Below are 23,326 nucleotides of genomic sequence, written 5' to 3' on the forward strand. Positions count from 1 at the left end.
GAATTAGCTAATGGTTCCAAGAATAGGTTGAAGAGTATAGGAGATAGGGTGGACCCTTGGGGGACCCCCATGAGTACTGGAGAGGGCTGGGAGAGAGAGTGGTTCGCCATGACTCTTTGTGATCTGTGTTGGAGGATGGACAAGAACCATTGTAACACCCGACCAGAGAAACCCACCCTGTTCTTCAGAATGGATAGGAGGTTGTCGTGATTGACCGTGTCAAAGGCCGAGGAAAGTCAAGGAGGATTAGAAGACAGGATTAATTTTGGTCAAGCATTTTTTTATTTAAATGTCATCAATAAAGTGAGTGAGTCAGTGCTGTGCCCCCTCTGAAAGCCATATTGATGCTGGTCTAGGAGTTGGAAATTCTCTATGTGAGCACAGAGTTGGGATTGGACACATTTTTCTAGGAGTTTGGCTAGAGTGGGGATGTTGGAGATAGGGTAGAAGTTGCTGAGGTCAGCTCTATCTGCGTTAGGTTTTTTCAGTATAGGTGATACCTAAAGCTGCTTTTAGGCAGTCTGGCATCATGCCTTGTGACAGTGAAGCGTTTACAATCTTTGTCCAGGTGGGGGATGAGGACATTCTTGATTTCTTTGAAGATGGACGGAGGCAACGGGTCGCTGAAGTGATTAGATGGGTTGATACTCTGAAGAATCTTGTTGATGTCTTTTTCTCTGAAGGGGGTAAAGGTGCCCCATGATGCATTGTTCTTGATGTTAAAGCTGATAGATTTGAGCTTTTCTAAGAGGTCAGGAGGTGGTGCGGACCCAGAAGAAGGCAGTAGAGCCATCTCAGAGGTGAGTTCAATGTTGATCAGTCTTGATTTCTCAGTGAAGAAAGCAGTCAGGTCGTCGCATGAGGGTGGGCTGCCTCCAGAATCAGTGTGGTTTGGAGCTACCACTGATTGCTGTTTAACCAATTCAAAAAGTTTCTTGGGGCGGTTAGCAGCTTGATTAAGTTGGTATCTGAAGTAGTCTGCCTTAGCACTCTTGATCTGTTTGTTGTAGAAGCTCCTAACATCTCTAAGGAGTTTCAGTTGGTCCGAGGAGGGTTTGGATCACCAGGATCCTTCAACTGCCCTACGGTTGCGGCGTTCCGAATATAAATTGTCGTTGAACCACAGTTTGGATATTTTTGTTGAGGCATTTGTTTTTTGTAGTGGTGCAATGTCATCCATGATGTCGGAGATGGTCGAGTTGTATAAGTCAGTGAGTAACTGAACCTCAACCAAGTCAGCTTGGGAGGAGAGGGCAGATTTACAGTGGGCTGTTAGTTCATCGGAATTTATAGATCTGAGGTCCCTTTGCCAGATCTTTGATTTTGTTGGTTGGGCCTTCCTCATAGACACCTCCCTGTTAATATAAAAGAGGATACAGTGGTGGTCGGACCAATCGGAAGGGATAATGGTATCCAGTATGATGGTCTGTCCTTTGGAGATGATGAGATCTAGAACTTCTCCTTTATTATGTGTTGGTTGTTCACAATGCTGAATCAGTTCTTGATCATTTAAGAATGATTTAAGGCAAGTTACAGCATGGTCATTGTGGTTAGACCAGTGAAGGTTGAAATCACAAAGGAAGATTTGGAACAATACTGAGTCGACATTGCCAGAGATGATTTCCATTAGTTGCTTGATTGAGGGGTGATTGTCTCCCGGGGGTGACAAAGAGTGTGAAGTTTGCACACCAGCAAGTTATTACTTGAAATGCTGAGGCAAAGGTCTTCACAGGAGGAAGGCGTAGAGGACTCCTAGTGGGAAATTGAGAGTGTGTTCCTGTGAATACAGGCTAGGCCACCACCCAGCTTCAGAGCTCTGTCAAGATGAATTATGTCGTGGGTAGGAGGTACTAAGAGGTCTAGGATAGGAGTGGAGGCGGGATTTAGCCAAGTTTCAGTGAGGATGATAATGTCTAACTCATTGTGTTGGATGAGGCCGAAGATATCGGAGGCGTGTTTACTGGCTGACCTGCAATTGAGTAGCACACATTTAAGTTGCACCTGATTAAGGGGGAAGGAGTCTGGATGACGTTCACTCTCGTGAGGTTGTCATTATTGATGACTCTAAGATTGTGAGGGGGTTCTCTGTTCGAGTTAGAGTGGATGGTTTGTATTTGTCCCGGAGAGATCGTGTTGGAGTTGGACCTAGGTGAATAAAAGTTGAGAAGGTCATTGATATCATTAGACACAAGGTAGGCCTTAAGTCTTCTGGGGCGGGAGGGGGCGTTTGGTAGGGGTATAGTTTTTGAGACAGAGGGGGGGGGGGGAAAGCGGGCCCATGTGATCTCCAGCCCTAGGGGAGGCTCTGGCCAAATTCGCAGATGTGAGGAAGGAGCTGATCAAGGGGAAATGATCAATTGAGAGGGCTTTCAAGTCATGTAGTTCAGTAGTGAGAATGTGCAACTGAAGAAATATATCGCCCAGGCGCGCAACCAAGTCTGAGTGTTGGGAGAGGGGTAAAGGGTGTGTTGGGAAATTGGGCGGAGAAGGGGGGCCTCGATGTGAGCCCATGGGGTCCAAGGTGGTGATGTATAGTTCCTGGGGAGGGAGTTGATCATTAGAGACTAGCGGAGTTCCATGGTCTTTGGATAGTGAAGTTGGTAAATTAGTGAGGGTGGTATGAACATTGAGCTGTGAGTCGGGTACGGTCTAAACAGGATTGAGTGGGTTTGTCCGATCATGGTTGGTGGAGGGCAATTGCCAGGTCTCCAGCTTAGTGGGTGGTGTGGAGAGAGGAATGAGGAAAGAGGGATCGTTCGTTGAGAGCAATGGTAGTAGGTCGCTAGGGAATCTCTCCGCTTGAGGAACAGTTAGAGTTGGACTGGAGGGATGTGCGTAAAGCGAACCCCGAAGTGTTGCTCGCCTTCAGAGTCGGGGGGTCTAGAGGGTTGGGACAATTCAACAGGGGACAGAGCTGCTCTGTGATATTCTAAAGTCAAAGAATGATTTAGATAGAGGGAGGACCTCCCCGATGAGGTGGGGGGAGGGCTGGTTAGATCCAGAGTAATGGTAGGGTGAGTGTAGGGATCATTGGGTTTCGCCGAGGCCGCGTTTTTGAGTAACGGGAAGATATTGGACATCTTAACTAGGTTGACATTAGAGGCTTGGATTAGGATGATACCATTGTTATAGAGGGTGATCATGGCATTGGTGTTGAGCGTGAACGAGGGCGCCGTTGTGAATTTGAGACGATGAAGTGTCTTCCTGGTACCTGATATACGGAGCATACAGTAGAAAACTTTCCGCCAGCATGCTCTTTTTTTGGTGTAGAAAATAAGGTAATTAACTCTACTACCTTTGTCTGTACAAAAGTAGCCGTCTGAGATTAAAGTTTCTGGACTAGCCCTAAGTATGTGATGTTTGTGTTTTTTGGTGGCATTTTTAGAGAGGTTAGGTGGGTAGTTGATAATGAAGGCATTGGATCCTGAGGGATTGGGACTTAACTCCATTTTGATAAAGTGTCCTAGCGAGGGAGGGACTCCTGATAGGGTTTATGTAGGTGAAGCCGGTTTTAATTCACAAAATTACAGGATAGTTAGGCCAATGGGGGACCTAGAGGGTAGGCGGAGTCAGTGTGGTGCGGTTAGTTAGGTGCCATAATTATAGACTTCGGGGTTTGTAAATTGGGGAGAGAGACTGTCTAAGGAAGCTAGGGGAACTAGGAGAAGGAGTTGTAGAAGAGAGTAAAAAAACAAACAAAAAAAACAACCACGAAGAGCTGGGTGAGGAAGGGAATAACTGAGCGCAAGAGCACCGAGAGACTTACTGCGGTCTATCCGTGGACTATGGGGTCAATTTTTCAAAGTGGGTGGGCTGATAAGGATGTCCAACATTGTTGAAATGTCCCAGAAAGGGAGTCCTACCTTAGTCTTTAATTCTCCGATGGAGGAGAATGGAGTTGTCCTACTACAGTTTCCCAAGTCAAAAGATCTGGTGTGAGTCAAGATAGGAAAGGCTAGTCCTGCCTCCCTTTTGACAGATGCTCAAGCTGTTAAGGATTGCTGTGGGAAATTAAAGTTGGTTTGTGGACCAATAAACACGGGGGCCCTTTTATAGTTGTGAAACTTGTTGAAGAGGGGTGGAGGACATCATAAATATCGGACAAAATGGAAGGAGGCTCCTGTAAAGAAACGAGAAAGGCGCCATCATGAGGCGATGGCTCGATATTCAGTTGTAGAGACGTTAAACAGTAGCCCCCGGGATCTAATCCAGCTCGAAACAACTGTGGATCTGAGGTCTCCGTCGAGAGTGGCCTGAAGGAGTGCATGAACCATGCACTCCAACATGGGAAATAGCACGCCGAAGCCGCCAGAATAGAGCCCGTCCAGACCTGCCCCATAATAACCATGGGTGGACCGGTACTGAAGCCAACAATAGCTCAGGATGTGGGGAAGCAATGAGAAATTTGCCGGTCAGTCAAGGCGGTTAGTCAGATCAAGCCAGCCAAAGTGCACGAACAAATAACCACCAATTAATTATCGGATGGTCACGATTCTTTCACCTCCGAGAGTTGCACATCGGGAGGGGGGCAGCCGGTCAATCAGAGGCGGGCAGCTGGGGGGAGCCAAAACAAAGTGTGGGCCATCCCGCCAGTCGTTCGGCTCAAGGGTGTCCACGGCGCGAATCCAGCTCAGCAGCCTATGGACACACCAGTCAGGACAAGAAGCGAGGCCCCAATGAATCAAAGACTTGATGAAACTGAGACATTTTATTAAGAAACAGTCTTTATATAACCTTGATAATGTAGGTCTCTGTTTCAAAATGGCTATTGCTACCTGTGTCCATCTTCGTTTACATGTTATTAACTCTCTGTCCTTTTCCCACCACGCACTCAGCGCACTATTGTTACCTTGTAGATAATGTTTTGAACACAAAGTCATTCTGTCATGTACAACATGGTGGTTCGTTCTCAAGCTTCATTCTCATACGGTGTTAGCAAAAGGAACGTGTTTTCAAAGTCTCACCTATTGGGACTTAGCAGTGTTTCTCATGAGAACTTATCCTTGATTGTAACAAAAATTCTACTAACTATAAGGTGTTATAGGCGCATCAGGGATGAGTACTACAGTTTGTGAATCTGTGGGAGAGTGCTGACAAATTTATTTTTTACTGTATTGTTCCTTCTATAATATGCTTGTGTGGGATTTTTCGGGCTTTGCACGTTAACTCCAAATGTAAAAGCCTTATTGTAGTTTACCCTATCGACGAGCTTTACCTAGGGGGTATTGGGTTCAAGCTCGCCTGATCTTTAATCAATCAATCCATCATAGCATTTATAAAGCGCACTACATACCCGTTAGGGTCTCAAGGCGCAAGGGGGGGGGGGATGCGGCTACTGTTCGAAGAGCCAGGTCTTGAGGAGTCTCCTGAAGGTTAGGAGGTCTTCGGTCTGCCGCAGGAGGATGGGGAGGGTGTTCCATGTCTTGGCGGCGAGGTGGGAGAATGATCTGCCGCAGGCGGTCACTCTTCGGATGCGGGGGACGGTGGCGAGGGCGCGGTCTGCGGAGCGGAGCTGGCGGTGTAGAGGCTGAGTCGGCTGTTGAGGTATGCTGGTCCGGTGTTGTGGAGAGCCTTGTGTGCGTGGGTGAGGAGCTTGAAGGTTATCCTCTTGTTGATGGGGAGTCAGTGCAGGTCTCTCAGGTGGGGTGTGATGTGGCTGTGGCGAGGGATGTCGCGGATTAGGCATGCGGAGGCGTTCTGGATGCGTTGGAGCCGTTTCAGGAGTTTGGCCGGGGCTCCTGCGTAGAGTGCGTTGCTGTAGTCCAGTCTACTGCTGATGAGGGCCTGGGTGACCGTCCTTCTAGTTTCGGTGGGGATCCACTTGAAGATCCTGCGAAGCATGCGGAGGGTGTTCAAGCAGGAGGAGGAGACGGCGTTGACCTGCTTCGTCATGGAAAGGGTGGAGTTGAGGATGATCCCTAGGTTGCGTGCGTGGTCGGTGGGTGTAGGGGATGCTCCTAGTGCAGTCGGCCACCAGGAGTCGTCCCAGGCCGAGGGGGTGGATCCGAGGATGAGGACCTCCGTCTTGTCTGAGTTCAGCTTCAGTCGGCTGTTTCTCATCCAGTCGGCGATGGCCTTCATTCCTTTGTGGAGGTTGGTTTTGGCGGTCTTTGGTGAGGGAGAGGATCAGCTGGGTGTCGTCTGCGTAGGAGATGATGTTGAGGTCGTGTAGTCGTGCGACGTGGGCGAGCGGTGCCATGTAGACGTTGAACAACGTTTGGGCTGAGGGATGAGCCTTGGGGTACGCCGCTTTAGAAGGCGCCGCTCTGTTGGTCTGATCTCTGAATTATTTACTGAGCTGCACTATACTATGTTCTGCTGTTTCATGATTTGCATTTTATTTTGAGGTTCATATTTTAATTTGACAAATGACTAACTAACTGACTCTTTGCCATTTATTTTTTCAGTAATGATATAAGCCTTTACTAAACCTTCATGGTTGGCTTTATAATACTTGCCAGTCGTTATTTTGATGTCTTATGTGCTTTACATTTAATCATGAAATGTTATTTGCATACATGCCAATAGACCTGATTCAGGCAGGACACACACGATGTTTTAAGCCAAAAGTGGTGTTATTTCACCTGTAGCTATATGGACTTGGGCGATTCCAAGTGACGCGTGAGACGCTCTGATTTGATTTATTTGGATGTTTTTGCCATTCGCCTGACTAGATCTTTGTTTCGAACTTGGGGACCTATGCCCATATTATTTCATAAAACCCTGGAAGTGATTCATTTAAGGAATATGCTTATCCAACTTTTGGACAAACATTGTAATAAATTTTTCCGCTCAGTTTAATCCACCTTACGGTGTTTGGATATCTATCAGGGACGCAGCAGTGTACCCCACCTGGTGAACCTGCTGATATCTGCTGTGTCATTCTTAGTGACGGATGTCCCCTTTCTGGTAAAAATAATAGTTTTGTACAAGATTGCCACACTGTGCATCCTTGTTTTTACCTTGGCGGTTTATCTCATGTCTCCATGAAGAAGGTGTCACCTCATCCCTGTGTTTCACCGAAACGCGCGTTGGCGCTACTTTTGTGTTATAAATGGAACTAGAAAAAAGCATGTCTTAATATGTTTACGACTATGGTGTGCAGCATATTATTCTCTTTACTTTTGTGAAGCTGTCTATCAAAACGCATCAAAGCTTATTATATTACTTGCATATTAAGTACGATCGACCTTGGTAAACCTCTTGTTTGATTTTATCTTTGTAGTGTTGTGTATGATAGAGAATTGGTGGATGATTGATTTGTATGTATTTGTTATTTTGGTATGAATGATGATTGAGTGGCTTCATTTAAATATACTATGTTATGTAATTAATGTTTGAAGTATAAAATCACATTATCGGTTACATTACCTGTATCCGAAGTCATTGTTGTTCTCTGTATGTTTTTTGGGTGATCAAATAAAACAAAATATATCAATCAAATCATCTGTCATTCTAAGGATCTTGGCTCCTCTAAATTTATTTTGATAAACTATAGGAACTTTACCCTATTATATAGTCGAGGGAGATTTGAGCTTCTTTCTTTTTGGGCTTGTGCCTCCCCCCAACTCCCTTCTCTCTCCCTAATGTCTCACAGGGGCCCTCTGTTTGTTACTATGTTATTTCTTCTTTCTCCCGCTTGAAAATGCTTCTACTTCAATACAAAATAATGTGAGAAATGCAATCTCCCAATTATTATTTTTTAATTCTCCCACTTGCCTCTTCTAAAATCTTGGCAAATATGTATTTAATTTACATATTGACCATGTCCAGTTATGGAGCACCATAATTCGTAGGGGATTACTCATCAGTAGCGCAGAGGGTGTTTAAAGACTTTGGATTTGGAAGAACCTTTATGGTTCATCAAATTAACTCCCTAAACTAAATTGTCCCTAGTTTCCTCTACTTTCCAGAATTTTAATAGTCCCGTCTGGACCTATGACATAACTGAGAGCGCTGCTGGTGGTCTTGTTCAGTCCTCGTCCTACTGGAGTACCAAGTTTCGGGAAATACGACTAGTCCATCATGGCCGCCACGATTAGGAGCCGTGGTACAGTTCTGTTTGCTGGTGTCCCTTTTTTGTTTCCATTAGTCGCTCGTTACAGTCTACCTGTACCTGCGACGTCGCTGGTTTAACCGTGGATTAAGCAGATACAGCTGGGGTTGCAATACATCTTGTGTCACTCCATGGTCTTTAGCTGCTGGTCTTGTTATTCTTTTCTAACCCTTTATCTTCAGGGTTCGACACCTCTGTTCCCCTCGTAAGATGGCGTCACTCGGGTTTCGGTGGAGGACAAGGTGGGCGTGGCCTGGTCCTTCCGGGCTACCGTAGCACAACAGTGCCAGCCGGCCTGGGTGCTGGGAGTTATACCGGGTCAGCTGTCCAGGGATAGAGGGAGCCAGAGCCACTGACTGCCTGGGTTCAAGTCCGGCTGCGTCACGGGCTCAGCGGGGCAAAGGAGAGGGGGGTTCACTCTCTGCCCAGGAGACTGCAGGTGAACCTGCCGGCTCCTTGCGACTAGAGGCGATGGAGAGATTGGTGGACAGCAAGCTGGAGACGAGCTGGTGAGACACGATTCTGTCCGCATATTCTGCAGCTTCTAACTTATCCCCTCTTGTGTCTCCAGTGACTGTGCCTCTCACACCTGCTTCCCCGCTTGTGCAGTCACCAAACCCCCTTTACCTGCCACCCTGTCATGTGTTTCCCCGCCTTTCTTTTTCCCGCTGAGAGGCTCACCCTTATCACTGACAGCCTCTCCTCCCGACAGCATCATGGGAGGCTCACCCCTATCACTGAAAACTTCTCATCCCTCCTGCTGAGAGCATCTCCTCCAGCTGATTTACAGCCTTTGGCTCCCTCCTGCTGACAGGACCGCCCTTCCACTGACAGGACCGCCCTTCCACTGACAGGACCGCCCTTCCACTGACAGCACCACACTTCCACTGACAGCACCACACTTCCACTGACAGCACCACACTTCCACTGACAGCACCACACTTCCACTGACAGCACCACACTTTCACTGAGAGCCTCATCTCCCTCCCGCTGACAGCACCACACTTCCACTAACAGCACCACACTTCCACTGACAGCCTTTTCTCCCTCCCGCTGACAGGACCGCCCTTCCACTGACAGGACCGCCCTTCCACTGACAGGACCGCCCTTCCACTGACAGGACCGCCCTTCCACTGACAGGACCGCCCTTCCACTGAGAGCCTCTGGTGCAGTTCGGGTTCCTCTATTTCCTCCTATTACCACGGACAGAGTGATTTCGCAGTCACACACACACACATACACATCATACGCTGGTGGGGCCCATAACACCAACATTCATTCTATCAATCTATCTGTACCTACTCAGAAGGGAAACATTGGTTCCGAACCACACTGCTTCCTTGATGGGAATTTATCACTTTCTCTGTACCAAAACCCAAGCGTCTCTTCCCATCAAGAAATAGGTTGATGAATCATTTAGTTGGGTTTAGTTTAATGACTCCTTAATACTCTAAAATTATTCCATAATACATTTCAATGAAAGAACACCCGACACATGAATTCAATTAATATTTCTTTATCTAAATCAAATGCAGGTTAAATCCTAATGATTCAATTTCATCTATTGTCATATTTACCTATTCTGGCTATTTGTCGTTTTCTAAGTCAGAATCTGGTCCTCAGTCAAATCGTCAAAGTTCTTGTTCTATCATGCAGAGTCACCGTCCTCTCCGTCAGTCTAACATCAGGATACTGGAAATGACGAAGTCACGACGAACACTTTACCTCTCTAGTCTACCATTATTTATACTAAAATTTACATTCCAAATGTTGCAACTGACATTTTCTGAGATTCTCATTGGTTAATTGAAATACACTTTGATGCATCAGGAAACATTCGATGTAGTTCCCATGTATAAAAAGTTCCAAAACGAATGTATGGGAATATTAGCAATCCATAGTTCATGTTGCAACAATTTTTGTTGAAGGGTTGGCTTTTCGCCCAGAGCAGCCTTGATGGGCACAGTGATGACAGTTCACCGGCAGGTCGCAGCTGCTGAAGTTTGCGCAGGCGCATTTCTCCTTTCCCCTCATTGATATCACTCGTAAATGTCTGATTCAGTCGGCGGCCATTTTTACAGCAGGCCCAAATGGTCAACTTAAGCAAAGAAACACAAAACATAATTAATACATTGAAATGTTTTAAACAGTGTTATTCCCTTACTAATACCCATATGTGTGTGTATTTATCTAGCCATTTGCACTGTTTAAAGCCATTAGTACTCGTGTTAATTAAGCGTAAATCACAATAACATCACATAAGAAACGTTTATCATATTAATATGCATACCAATGTAGTTCACAAATTAATTAAGCCATGCAAAGCATTCCCCCGTGTATTCTTTCTGTTAATAAGGTTGATTAGTCTTCATACAGCAAACAATTATTTATATAATTAATTATTAATCGGTTTAATACAAACCTACATAAATGGATTGGGTACATAAAAAAGAAAACGTATTACCCGCTCCACCAATCCCCCCTTTGGTGATTTTATCACCACGACAACAAAACCCATGAATTCATTTTATCTTCCCCTTATACGGAAATTCAAATGTTTTCTTGCTCAATTATAATTCTGTTTCCCCTTCATCTTCTCTTTTAGTTTTGTCATACATACTCTCCTTCCATTCTTCCAATTCTATTTCTTCAAAATCTTTCTTGTTTCTTTTCCTTCTTTTTGATAATTTCTCGTCTAATTTTCTTTTAATTTCTTTTATTTCGGCAACACATACATCCTAGTCTAAGTATTAATAATATGAAAATTACACACGTTAATGGAAATAATATTTTCCCTAATATAGTACTACCTAATTTACCTAAGAAATTCTTAATAGCAGCCATCTTATTATTAATTTTAGTCCAAATACTTTCAACCTCCAGTGGTACTATTTCATCATGCAATTCTGTAATATTTTTGATATAAACCTTTAAATCTTTGCTGTCATCAGGAATGTAAGTGCAACAATGTTGAACCTTCAGCATTCCACAGACTCCACCCTCTTTTGCCAATAAGATATCAAGGGCAAGTCGATTTTGCATTATCATAGCACGCATAGCAACCATTTCAGTGTTCACCAAAAGAAATCCTCCAGCGGTGCTTGTTGACAAGCGATCCACTATTGTCGACAGTTTCCGAATATTATTTGCATTCAAAGATATTCCCACTGCTGGCATCAAGGCTCCAAAAATGTCACCTACAATTTCTAACCAAGTTTCTCTTCTACTACGCATTAATAGGTTATTTTGTCCATTATTTTCTATTCTATCCATGTGAAAGATCTTTGGAAAGACCAGGCCAACATAACATGTGCCATACCAATGGTCGGGCAACCTGTAATAAGCCTTGTTCCCACAAATGTAGTACAATCCAGGGAAGACTGGATCATCTCCGCCTCTAAATCCCCATCCGGATGCAATAAAATATGTATCATGACGCTCACTAGTGCCTATATAAAAATAATCATATTGGGATCTTTCCCTCATAATACATAATTTGCCTTTCTGTGGTGTATCTATAGCTATTGTTGGACTAGCTTCATTTTTCAGCTACTTTTCTTCGTCTATGTCCCAAACATTTTTCCTCAATTCATGTCCTTCTGCCTTTTTATGCATTCTTAATCTCCTTTCCTCAACCATATCTAAGAATGTTTTCTCTTCTTTCTTCAAACTGCAAGTTAAATTGTTTCCAAAAATATATTCTAATGTTAGTTCCTTAGTTTCTATAAAAATCTCACCTAATACATTAGCAGTTTTAGCAGGATTCAATTCATTATTCATGGGCAGTTGTCCAAGAATGTTATCTATATTTGACAAATTATATTCTAATTTCCCTACTTGATAAAATATACTGGTTAAAACACGTTATTCCATAAGTTGCTGGGGGGTGATGGTAAGTCACTCCTTCTGAAACAGAGGCAGGTAACTGCATACATACGTAGCAATCCCTAACGTCCATTGTTTTTACATATTCATACAATAATTTAGAAAACACATTGCTAGAAAAATCAGTTATAGACCTATCCTTATGTATATGTTCAGTGCTTGTTTTAAATGGAACTACCTTTTTGTGAACTCTTCACTATGTTAGTCATATTCTCTGTATGGCCTTCTAGTGTATCTAAAGTTACTTTGAAAGAGATCAGTAGAGCGAGTACGCTCCAAAGAAGAATTAATAATCCTGTACAACAACAACACATTTTACACCATCTTTTCATAAAGGTGCATCTACTCTTATTATCATCTATGTTAGCCATCTTGTTAAATTGACCGTGTCTTTTTGACTTATCCTCTTCTACTCCACTCCTTGTTCTTTTCCCTGAAAGAACTAAGCACTTATCAGGTTATCCCAGTCCTTCGATTTCTTATTCAATCCTTTATATTTTCTACAAAGACCTTTTGAAATTACTCAGTTTGGCATTTCATCGTTTTTCACTTTCTTCTCATCATCCAAATACAGAAATTCCTGAATTTCCGCTTCTTCTCCAATATCGGATAAGATAACTCTCAGGATTTCCGCTGTTTCTTCTTCCTCCACCACTTTCAGTAAAGTCTCCTCTGGATTTCCTTGACTATCTACCTCTTCTCCTTGTTCAGGTAGTGCCACATACGTCCATTCAGGTGACTTATACTTCTGGTTTGGTTTTCTTGATCGTTTGTTTTCTTCAGACACCTCTGTCTCTCCCTCTTTTGCTTTGTGCTGACTTGTCACTTCGTTCACTTGTTCAGCTTTTGAAGGTTTAACTCGTGTCAATCGATATCTCAGTCTCTTTATCTTATTTGGCCAAAGGTCTCCTTTAGCATTTCTTCTTAGTTTGCCTTCTTTAATGTTTCTCTCCTCGATCTAAGTTCTCTTTCTCAGAACTCGACCCTCTGGTATTTCATTGTCTTCAGATTCTGTCTCAATTGGCTTTTCCTTTCCAACTGTTTTTTTTCCACCTCTTGTGTTTGCCCTATTTCTGTCCCTCCTCGGGTCTCCGACACGCAATCTTCCTGCTTGCTACTTGTCCCTTCACCTAACTCAGTGTTGGATGTCCCTACACCTCCTTGGGGGTTTTCCGCAGACATCTGTCCCTCTCTCTCCATTTCTGTCCCTTCTTCCCCTTCAAGAATTTTCTCAGGTGGAACTTCTCCTACTCTTTCATCTGGTGTAAATGTTACCTCTGTTGGAATGTTCTTTTCTTTTCTCTTCTTCTTTTTGTGTTCGCCACTGGTAATGGCTCGTCCCAAGAATCTGAACTTGTATCTGAAATTTGCAATCTTTTCCTCAGGATTTCTCCTCGTGGAATTGGAGCTAGTCTTGGCTCTTTCTCCCCCCTTTCGGGATTTTCTCTTGTCTTTGAATTCTCGTTGTCTGAATCAGCACTCGATTTCAAATCATCAAAATATTCTTTTCCAATGCTGTCTGCTGGATTTGGAACTCTCAAAGTGTGACTTGCATGTATCCAATTTTTCAGTCCAGCACACTTCACAGTAGTTGTTGTGGTCAGGACAACTTGCCTTGGCCTTCCCCACCTTGGAACCAAGCAATTTCTTCTTCTGTGGACTTTTATTCTCACCCAGTCCCCTGGGCTCAGGTCATGGGCTGGTTTTCTTTCAAGGGTAGTGGCATCCGCTCCAACCTGGTGAATCGCAGAATGAACTGCGTCAGCCAGGCCTTTACAGTTATCCAAAACCATGTCATCAGTTATAGTCATTAACTTGTTGACTGGAACAAACACGTGTCTCATGCCGCGTCCCATGATAATTTCGTGGGGACTCATTCCTGTGGTTCTGTCTGGAGTAGATCTAATCGTCATCAGGACTAGAGGCAAGACATCGGGCCATTTCATTCCTGTGGCTAAACACATTTTCCCTATTCTGTTTTTGATCGTACCATTCATTTGTTCAACCACACCAGAAGCCTCTGGTCGATAGGCACAATGTAGTTTTTGTTGTACACTTAATGCTTCACAAATCAATCTCATGATTTCATTGTAAAAGTGTCCTCCTCTGTCTGATTCAATGGTCACTGGGAACCCGAACCTTGGGATGAATTCTCTTAACAATAGCTTAGCCACTGTTATTCCATTGTTTCTTCTTGTTGGAAATGCCTCCACCCACCTGGAAAACAGACAGACTATCACCAAAACATACCTCAACCTGTTACAAGGGGGCATTTCAATGAAATCTATCTGCATTCTGGTGAAGGGCCCTCCCTCTCGGCCTATTGTGCCTAGGCTCACCACTGTTTTCCTTCTAGGATTGTATTGCTGGCATATCAGGCATCTTTGACAGACTTTCTGCTATCAACCTGAATTTTGCATTGTACTAGGTCTGCTTAAAGGCCTTTATTATGGCATCTCTCCCTATGTGTCCATGGCCATGATACATCCGTGCCATGGTTGACATCATGCTATCAGGCATTACTGGTCTTCCATCCCGATAGACCCACACATGATCTTTCTCCCTTGGTGCACAACCTGCTTTTACCCACTGTTTTATTTCTTCATCTCCTGCTTCATCCTGTAACTGCCTCACTTCTTCCCATGTTCCCACAACGTTAGTAAACATTAAGGAGCAAGAAGACATTTCTTTTTCCTTTGCCCGATTGATTGAATACTGGTTTCGTGCACAATACTGGGCCATGTCATTTGCATATCGGTTCCCGGTAGTGATGTAATCACTACCTTGACTATGAGCAGCACATTTTACAACAGCCAGTTATTTAGACAACAGTATTGCTTCAAGCAATTTTCCAACAACTTCTGCATTCTTTATAGGAGTTCCACTGGAGGTCAGGGAACCTGTCTGTAGCCAAAGTTGGCCGAAGTCGTGGACAACTCCAAAGCCGTACTGGCTGTCAGTTATCACAGTCACTCTCACATTCTTCCCAACTTTGCATGCCTTTGTCAGTGCCACTAATTCTGCTACTTGAGTGGATTTAACTCCTTTCAAGTGTGATGCTTCTATGACAGCTACAACTGTGCATATTGCATAGGCTGCACTCAACAATCCTTCATCCGTTCTCAAACAAGATCCATCTACAAACATCACATAATCACTTTCTGGCAATGGTAGATCTCTTATGTCTGGTCTGGGTTTCGTGCAAAAATCAAGCGCATCCAAGCAATCATGATCAACATCATCTCTTACCTCCACTCTCTCCGCATCTGGCAATAGTGTGGCTGGATTCACATTCACACATCTCTCCAGACTCACATTGGTTGCACCTAGAATGACCTTCTCATACTTAGTCAGCCGACTATGTGACATGTACTGTGTTCGGCTCCTTGTTAAAAGGATCGCTACATCATGAGGTACAAACACTCTTACTGGATATCCCATCACAATTCCTTCACTTTGCTCTAGGCTTCGGCATGTAGCAGCTACTGCTTTCAGACATCCTGGCAAACCTACAGCTACTAGATCTAGCATTGACGAGAAATATGCAACTGGTCTCCTCAATCTTCCATGTTTCTGTATCAACACTGAGAGTGCACATCCGTTTCTCTTACTGCAGTACAGCTCGAACTCTTTCTCATAGTCTGGCATACCCAGAGCTGGGGCTTCACAAAGGCTGTCCTTTAATTGTCTAAATGCTGCCAATTTTTCTTTGTTCAATTCAAGGGGGTCTTTAACCTCACTTTTTGTCAACTTCACCAATGGTTTGACAATCAGGGAAAAGTTACTTATCCACTGACGACAGTAGCCAACCATCCCTAGGAACATTCTCACTTCTCTTTGTGTCATTGGGGCTCTCATTCCTCTGATAATTCTGATTCTGTCTATTGTTACTTTTCTCAGCCCTTTTTCAATGTTATGTCCTAGATATTGTACTTCCTTTTTGCAGAATTGCAATTTTGTCAGAGATACTTTTAGTCCTCCATCTGCCAAATGATTCAGCAAAGCTATCGTGTCTGTTTCACAAGCTTCACGTGTTTTCGATGCCACCAGTAGGTCATCGATGTACTGGACCAAAACTGAATTTTCAGGCATTGTTAGACTTTCCAGAGACTTCAGCAACTGATTAAATATTGAGGGGCCCTCTGTGTACCCCTGTGGGATTCGGCACCATGCCAAAATACGCTCTCCAAACCGAAATGCAAAAATCGGCTGGCTGTCATGATGCAACGGAATGGAAAAGAAAGCATGACACAAATCAACTACTGTGTACCATTCTGCATCATGGGGAATCTGATACAAAATCACTGATGGATTTGGAACAATGGGACAACATGACACAACAATTTTGTTAATCTTTCTCAAATCCTGTACTATTCTGAACTTTCCATTCGGTTTCTTCAGTCCCATTATAGGTGAGTTACACAGACTGCTCATTATTTCCCTCAAAACTCCCTGTTGGATCATTTTCTCAATCAAAGGTGTTACTCCTTCAATTATTTCAGGTGTCAGTCTGTATTGTGGAATGATTGGATAAACTACTCCTTCTTTTAATGTGATTTTTTTACTGGATCTATATTTATCATAAGGCCTACATCTCCCCCAGTAAAATCCCAGACTCCTGCTTTCACAGACTGCTTCAATTCTTTGGGTAATTCATCAGGGTTAAATACTGCACAAGTTCTTGAAACTTCATTCTCTTGATTAGCTATTGTCATTTTATACAGTACATCCTCATCTGGTGTCTCAAATGTGTTACCATCTGGGGTACAGAATATAGTGCAATTCATCTTGCACAAAAGATCCCTTCATAGCAAATTCACAGGACTGGTGTCACACACCACAAAACGATGCATGTCTGTGAATTTCCCTATTTTGACCTTTACTGGTTCTGTAAGGTATGTCCTAATCTGTGTGTTTGACACACCAACTACTTGGATTTTTTCATCCGAAAGAGGAAGATTCTTTACATCTGCTGACCTGACAGTTGATCGCGTTGCTCCAGTGTCTACTAGAAAAGTAATGTTTTCATCATTAACTTTCCCATCCACAAATGGTCCTGTCTGATCACGCTCTCCTCTTCCTCCCTTCGGCACCGTCAATAATTCTCCTCTGAATCACTCTCATCATTTCGCAGCCAATATTGTGAAACAGCGCTTGCGCGTTGCAGTTTATTTACCTGTTCTTCATTGTAGAATCCCACTTCTTTACTATATTTCTGGGTGTTTCTGCTTTGCGGTAATGGCGGTTTTGGCACCTGATTCTGTGGATTAACAGCCTTCTGCTGTTGCTGCGGTTGGCCAGTCACCTCACACTGCACCTGTGGATTCAATGATGGATTTTCATTATTAGTACTTGGTGGATATTTACACTCTGATTTCCAATGCCCTATCCTACGCAATTGTGGCATGGAAACTTCTTTTTAGCCTTTTCTATATTACCTTTCCCCTTTCCTGGGCCAAATCTCGGTTTGATTCCTGGGTTATTTGCTTGTTCGACTAACTGAGCTTCCTGTCTTTCTGCAACTTTCACTTGTGCCCACATTGCCTTTTCTTTAAGTTTTCGTTGCTTTGCCTCAATCTCATCACTAAAGTATTTCCACCCAGGCTACTAAGCTATCCGCCATCTGCTTTGGCATCCTCAAGACTCTGAGGAAAGTCCTTCCACTTCTCCCTCTAGAAGCCAAGAAAGTGGCAGTACAAGGCCTCGTCCAGTCCCGCCTGGACTCAAACAATGCCCTATATGTAGGGGCTCCCGAGATGACTCTCCGGAAACTCCAGGTGGTGCAAAATTGCGCAGCACGCACCCTGTTACAGATTCCACGCGCCCAGTCAGCCAGACCTGCATTAAAAAGTCTTCACTGGCTACCAGTCAAGCACAGAGTGACTTTCAAGGCACTGTGCATTGCGCACCGGGCCTTTTGGAAAACAGGACCCGCAATTAACAGCAACCTTGTCATCCCCTATCACCCAAATAGGAACCTCCGCTCCACTGAGGCTTTCCTGGCATTGGTTCCTAGAGTGAGGAGAGCCAGATCCGGGGGCAGGTTGTTCTCATTGAACACAGCTAAACTCTGGAACACCCTCCCCCTCTCACTCCGTTCCAACCCGGACCTGCTCTCTTTTCGAAAAAAGCTGAAGACTTTATTATTTGCCAAAGCCTCCGAGCTCTAATCTGTCACTCAGCATGTCTCTCCAATTCTCACCTCAGCGCTTGGACGCCCTTGGGCAGCAACCGCGCTTAATAAATCTATTTCTATTCTATTCTATTTAGCATGTCTCAGGATTTCGTCAATTTTCTTGCTTTGCCAATCAACTGTGTGTTGTTTTATCATTTCACTAATTTCAGGACGTAAACCATATACAAATCTGTACACAAAATGACTCAGATCCTTTTCACCAAGATTCTCATCTCCACTAAACTGCTTGAAAGCTAGTATTAGTCTTTCATAGTAAGCATGAACTGATTCTTTCACTTCCTGATGTGTTCGATCTATTTTTACCCAATCTGTTTCTTTGGGAGGCACTTTGTTTTTCAAAAATATCATAACTTGTTCATATTTCTTCATTACCTCGGGGTCTGGTGCTCCTGTTTTGGGATCTCTCGGGTATTCTTTAGCTGGCCAATCTATGACTATTTTGCATTCTGCCCATACATCTGCTGGCACTATTATATCAAATAGGCTATTTAGATCGATCCACAGTACTTTTGACAGCTTAACAAATCTGTCCACCTTTCTGTACCACTCGACGGGCTTTTCTCGCAATCGAGGGAAGTCATTTGTAAATGACAATATGTCCTGTCTTGTCCATGGGACATGCACATATCCCCCTCCTGGAATCTCTCTCATGGGAAACTCTGTCACTACCTTCTCCTTTTCTCTCACAGGAAATGCTGGGAAAGTTCTGTCTGATGTATCATCTCGCTTTCTATACCACCTACTTTTCCATTTATCCACATCTCCCCATTTTCTTAACAATGTGATTATGTCCTTAATCTGCCCTATTCGTCCTGTAGTGTTCATGTTTTCAATATCTTTTTCCGTGAAATCCACCCGATAAGGCTTTTGTAAAGCTTTCACCTTGTCCATGTCAATTCCCATTTCACTTGCTATTTCTTCTAACCTGTCATGTAAGTTCTTTGCTCTCCAAGTGACACTTTTGCATAAAAACAACAGCTCCTCATCCTGGTAATTTTTCAGCTTTTCTGTGGGGATTGTCCCTACTATTAATTCTTCTAATACCATGCGTATTTTTGCCACATCAATTGTTTGGGATTTCTTTTCTTTTCCTTGCAAGCCCTTCAGCCATTCGCTCAATTCGTCTATAGTTATACCTACTGATTTTTCTACATTCCCTTGTTCTGTCACTCTTTGTGGTTCTAATATTGGTCCTCCTACTACTCTGTTTCTTTCTACACAATCAGGACTATAAAACAGGTTATTTGACACATTCAGTTCACCTTCACTCATTGTATGTCTCCAAGGATTCTCCCTTGCTCTCATTAGGGGTTGTTCCACTTGTCTATTGCTTACATACGGAACTGTTAGGCCATGCTCGCTTTCTTTCTTCTTTTCAAAAATGGGCATAACTGGACCTATAGTTACAGGGACTGTAACTGCTTCTAGATTTTTGGTCAATTCTCTTATTTTCTCAGTTAGTTCTAACGTGGTTTTTGCTAATTCCCTGGAATTTTCACTTCCACCCTTATTTTCCATTTCTTTCTCTCTTTCCCTAAGAGAATTTCTTCTCTCCACCTCTGGAGTCATAACTTCTGTTTTGATGATTCGCAGGGTTTCTTTCACTGGAGTACCTGAGGTTAATATCTCTGATTCCTGTCTGTACGGTGGTGGATTTTTGTAAAACATATCATCTAGAACATCATCCTCTGATTCATTTGCTCCATACCTTCTAGGTTCTACATTATGTCTTTTCTCTATACATTTTCTTCCTTCATTTTCTCCTGCATCTCTTGCGGGAAACAGTCCTTCAGTCATACTTGCGTCTCGCCACCTTCTCATTCGATCACAATGAGTTTCACGATCATTTTGCCGTCCAAACATATATCTATATCTACTGCCATTTCTCTGTTTTTCTCGCTCATGCATCTCATCTTCCCACTCAGTCAATGCCTCAAACTGTGTCGGTCTAGGTCGTGGATCTAAACTCATGATTCTTTCCCGCAAATTCCTTAAAATTGCCAAATTAAACGAACCATTTTCTGGGAACGCTAAAACTCCGTCTTCCCTCGTGTACTTTGCCCAATTGTCTAACCAAATGCAAGTATGGTATCCATATTTCGCAACCATGAAGGATGCGGGTGTTTTCGTCAGAGGAAGTAACTGTCCTTCCCTTGTCACAATCTCTTTGTCTTTCACAAAGCATCCTTTTATTTTACTAAACAAGGTTTTCTTCTTCTTTTCGGCTGAATGATAATACATCTTTCTTTCTTCCGTGAACCCCTAGTCTTTTCTTCAACTGTACGATCTTTTGTCCAATAGCAGCGCGACTCTCACTAACGCACCAATCCTGGCGCGTCTACGTCACTGTCACAATCCTCAAATCCCAGCCGACTCACACTAACGCACCAATCCTGGAGCGTCTACGTCACCCTGTACTTCTCCAATCCTAGCGCGGCTTTACACCAACGCACCAATCCGGGGCGTTTTACACTTCTGACCGACTGTCTAATCCCAGCGCGGTCTTTCTGTCGTCAGCGGTTGCTGCAGCAGCTCCTGCTCCTGACTCCTGTCTCCCTGTCTACCCCTCCTTTACAAGACTCTTCGGTAGACTTTGTTTCAATTTTACAATACTGTTAGTTACAACATATAAACATCTCCATTGTCTGCTTCGCTAACCACAGAATAGCAATAGACCTTTCTCACGAGAATCCCGTCTTTCCCGAGAGCAGCGCTTACCTCTGCCCTACTACAGAATCGTTACTTCCGTTGATAAAGTAGCACCTCCCTCTACTTCACCCTTCTATCAAGCATCAATTAACTGTTTCTCCAGAATTAAGACACATAGTTGGAAACGCAATGCTCCTGAGAAATAAAACCAGAGTTTCACAATTAACCCGAATGCTATTTCATTCACGCACTTTCACACAAGAATATGTAGTACATTCACACAGAATCCTGTCTTTCCCGAGAACAGCGAACAGTCTGTCCTACTACAGAATTATGACATACGTTAACAAAGCAGCGCTTCCCTCTACTTAGCCCTTCTAACAAGCTCAGAGAACACCTGCTACCTTTTCAGTGATAAGCGTTATCGGTATGCCAATTGGTTTCCTGGTACTTAAAGACCAAAATTTCACAGGTACCCTTCGCTATCATACACACTTCTCTCGCACAGAAATGTCTCTAACGGCAACATACGACGATGTCACCAAATCGAACCCAAACAATGCGACGCGCAACTTCAATTGTTACACGTTTCTCCCTGCTTACCTACAGGGCCAACAATTACGCCTTTCCCGAGAGCAGCGTTTTCTTTTCTCTGCCCTACTACGGAACTGTTACCGACTTCTTACATCCCAGAAGCCGTACAGACTACATAAAACTCAATATGATTTCAACATATAGAGTTAGTACACACATCAATACCAATCAATAATTGATAAGCTATATATACAGGCAAAAATCATTAAACCAAAACAATAAAAACCATCTCTAGCTACCAGAAAAACTGGTGCAGTTCGGGTTCCTCTATTTCCTCCTATTACGACGGACAGAGTGATTTCGCAGTCACACACACACATACACATCATACGCTGGTGGGGCCCATAACACCAACATTCATTCTATCAATCTATCCGTACCTACTCAGAAGGGAAACATTGGTTCCGAACCACACTGCTTCCTTGATGGGAATTTATCACTTTCTCTGTACCAAAACCCAAGCGTCTCTTCCCATCAAGAAATAGGTTGATGAATCATTTAGTTGGGTTTAGATTAATGACTCCTTAATACTCTAAAATTATTCCATAACACATTTCAATGAAAGAACAACCCGACACATGAATTCAATTAATATTTCTTTATCTAAATCAAATGCAGGTTAAATCCTAATGATTCAATTTCATCTTTTGTCATATTTACCTATTCTGGCTATTTGTCGTTTTCTCAGAATCTGGTCCTCAGTCAAATCGTCAAAGTTCTTGTTCTATCATGCAGAGTCACCGTCCCCTCCGTCAGTCTAACATCAGGATACTGGAAATGACGAAGTCACGACGAACACTTTACCTCTCTAGTCTACCATTATTTATACTAAAATTTACATTCCAAATGTTGCAACTGACATTTTCAGAGATTCTCGTTGGTTAATTGAAATACATTTTGATGCATCAGGAAACATTCGATGTAGTTCCCATGTATAAAAAGTTCCAAAACGAATGTATGGGAGTATTAGCAATCCATAGTTCATATTGCAACAATTTTTGTTGAAGGGTTGGCTTTTCACCCAGAGCAGCCTTGATGGGCACAGTGATGACAGTTCACCGGCAGGTCGCAGCTGCTGAAGTTTGCGCAGGCGCATTTCTCCTTTCCCTTCATTGATATCACTCGTAAATGTCTGATTCAGTCGGCGGCCATTTTTATAGCAGGCCCAAATGGTCAACTTAAGCAAAGAAACACAAAACATAATTAATACATTGAAATGTTTTAAACAGTGTTATTCCCTTACTAATACCCATATGTGTGTGTATTTATCTAGCCATTTGCACCGTTTAAAGCCATTAGTACTCGTTTAATTAAGCGTAAATCACAATAACATCACATAAGCAACGTTTATCATATTAATATACATACCAATGTAGTTCACAAATTAATTAAGCCATGCAAAGCATTCCCCCGTGTATTCTTTCTGTTAATAAGGTTGATAAGTCTTCATACAGCAAACAATTATTTATTATAATTAATTATTAATCGGTTTAATACAAACATACATAAATGGATTGGGTACATAAAAAAGAAAACATATTACCCGCTCCATCACCTCTTCTCCCTCCCACTGACAGCACCTCACTTCCACTGACAGCACCTCACTTCCACTGACAGCACCTCACTTCCACTGACAGCACCACACTTCCACTGACAGCACCACACTTCCACTGACAGCACCACACTTCCACTGACAGCACCACACTTCCACTGACAGCACCACACTTCCACTGACCGCACCACACTTCCACTGACCGCACCACACTTCCACTGACAGCACCACACTTCCACTGACAGCACCACACTTCCACTGACAGCACCACACTATCACTGGCAGTCACTTCTCCCTTCCACTGACAGGACCGCCCTTCCACTGACAGGACCGCCCTTCCACTGACAGCACCACACTTTCACAGACAGCACCACACTTTCACTGACAGCCTCTT

The 23,326-nt window shown here is 43.4% G+C and overlaps 1 protein-coding gene across 1 annotated transcript in view; it reads left to right on the plus strand.

Moving 5' to 3' along the window:
• The first annotated feature begins 8,274 nt into the window (after nt 1-8,274).
• BTBD9 (BTB domain containing 9) overlaps nt 8,275-23,326 on the plus strand; it is a 702,660-nt gene continuing 687,608 nt past the window's right edge. The window contains exon 1 of the mRNA XM_085610241.1: nt 8,275-8,565. The gene's annotated coding sequence lies outside the window, so the exon portion shown is untranslated. The remainder of the gene's footprint in view (nt 8,566-23,326) is intronic.

The sequence above is a fragment of the Triturus cristatus genome, chromosome 6 (genome assembly GCF_964204655.1).
Source record: "Triturus cristatus chromosome 6, aTriCri1.1, whole genome shotgun sequence".
Lineage (NCBI taxonomy): Eukaryota > Metazoa > Chordata > Amphibia > Caudata > Salamandridae > Triturus > Triturus cristatus.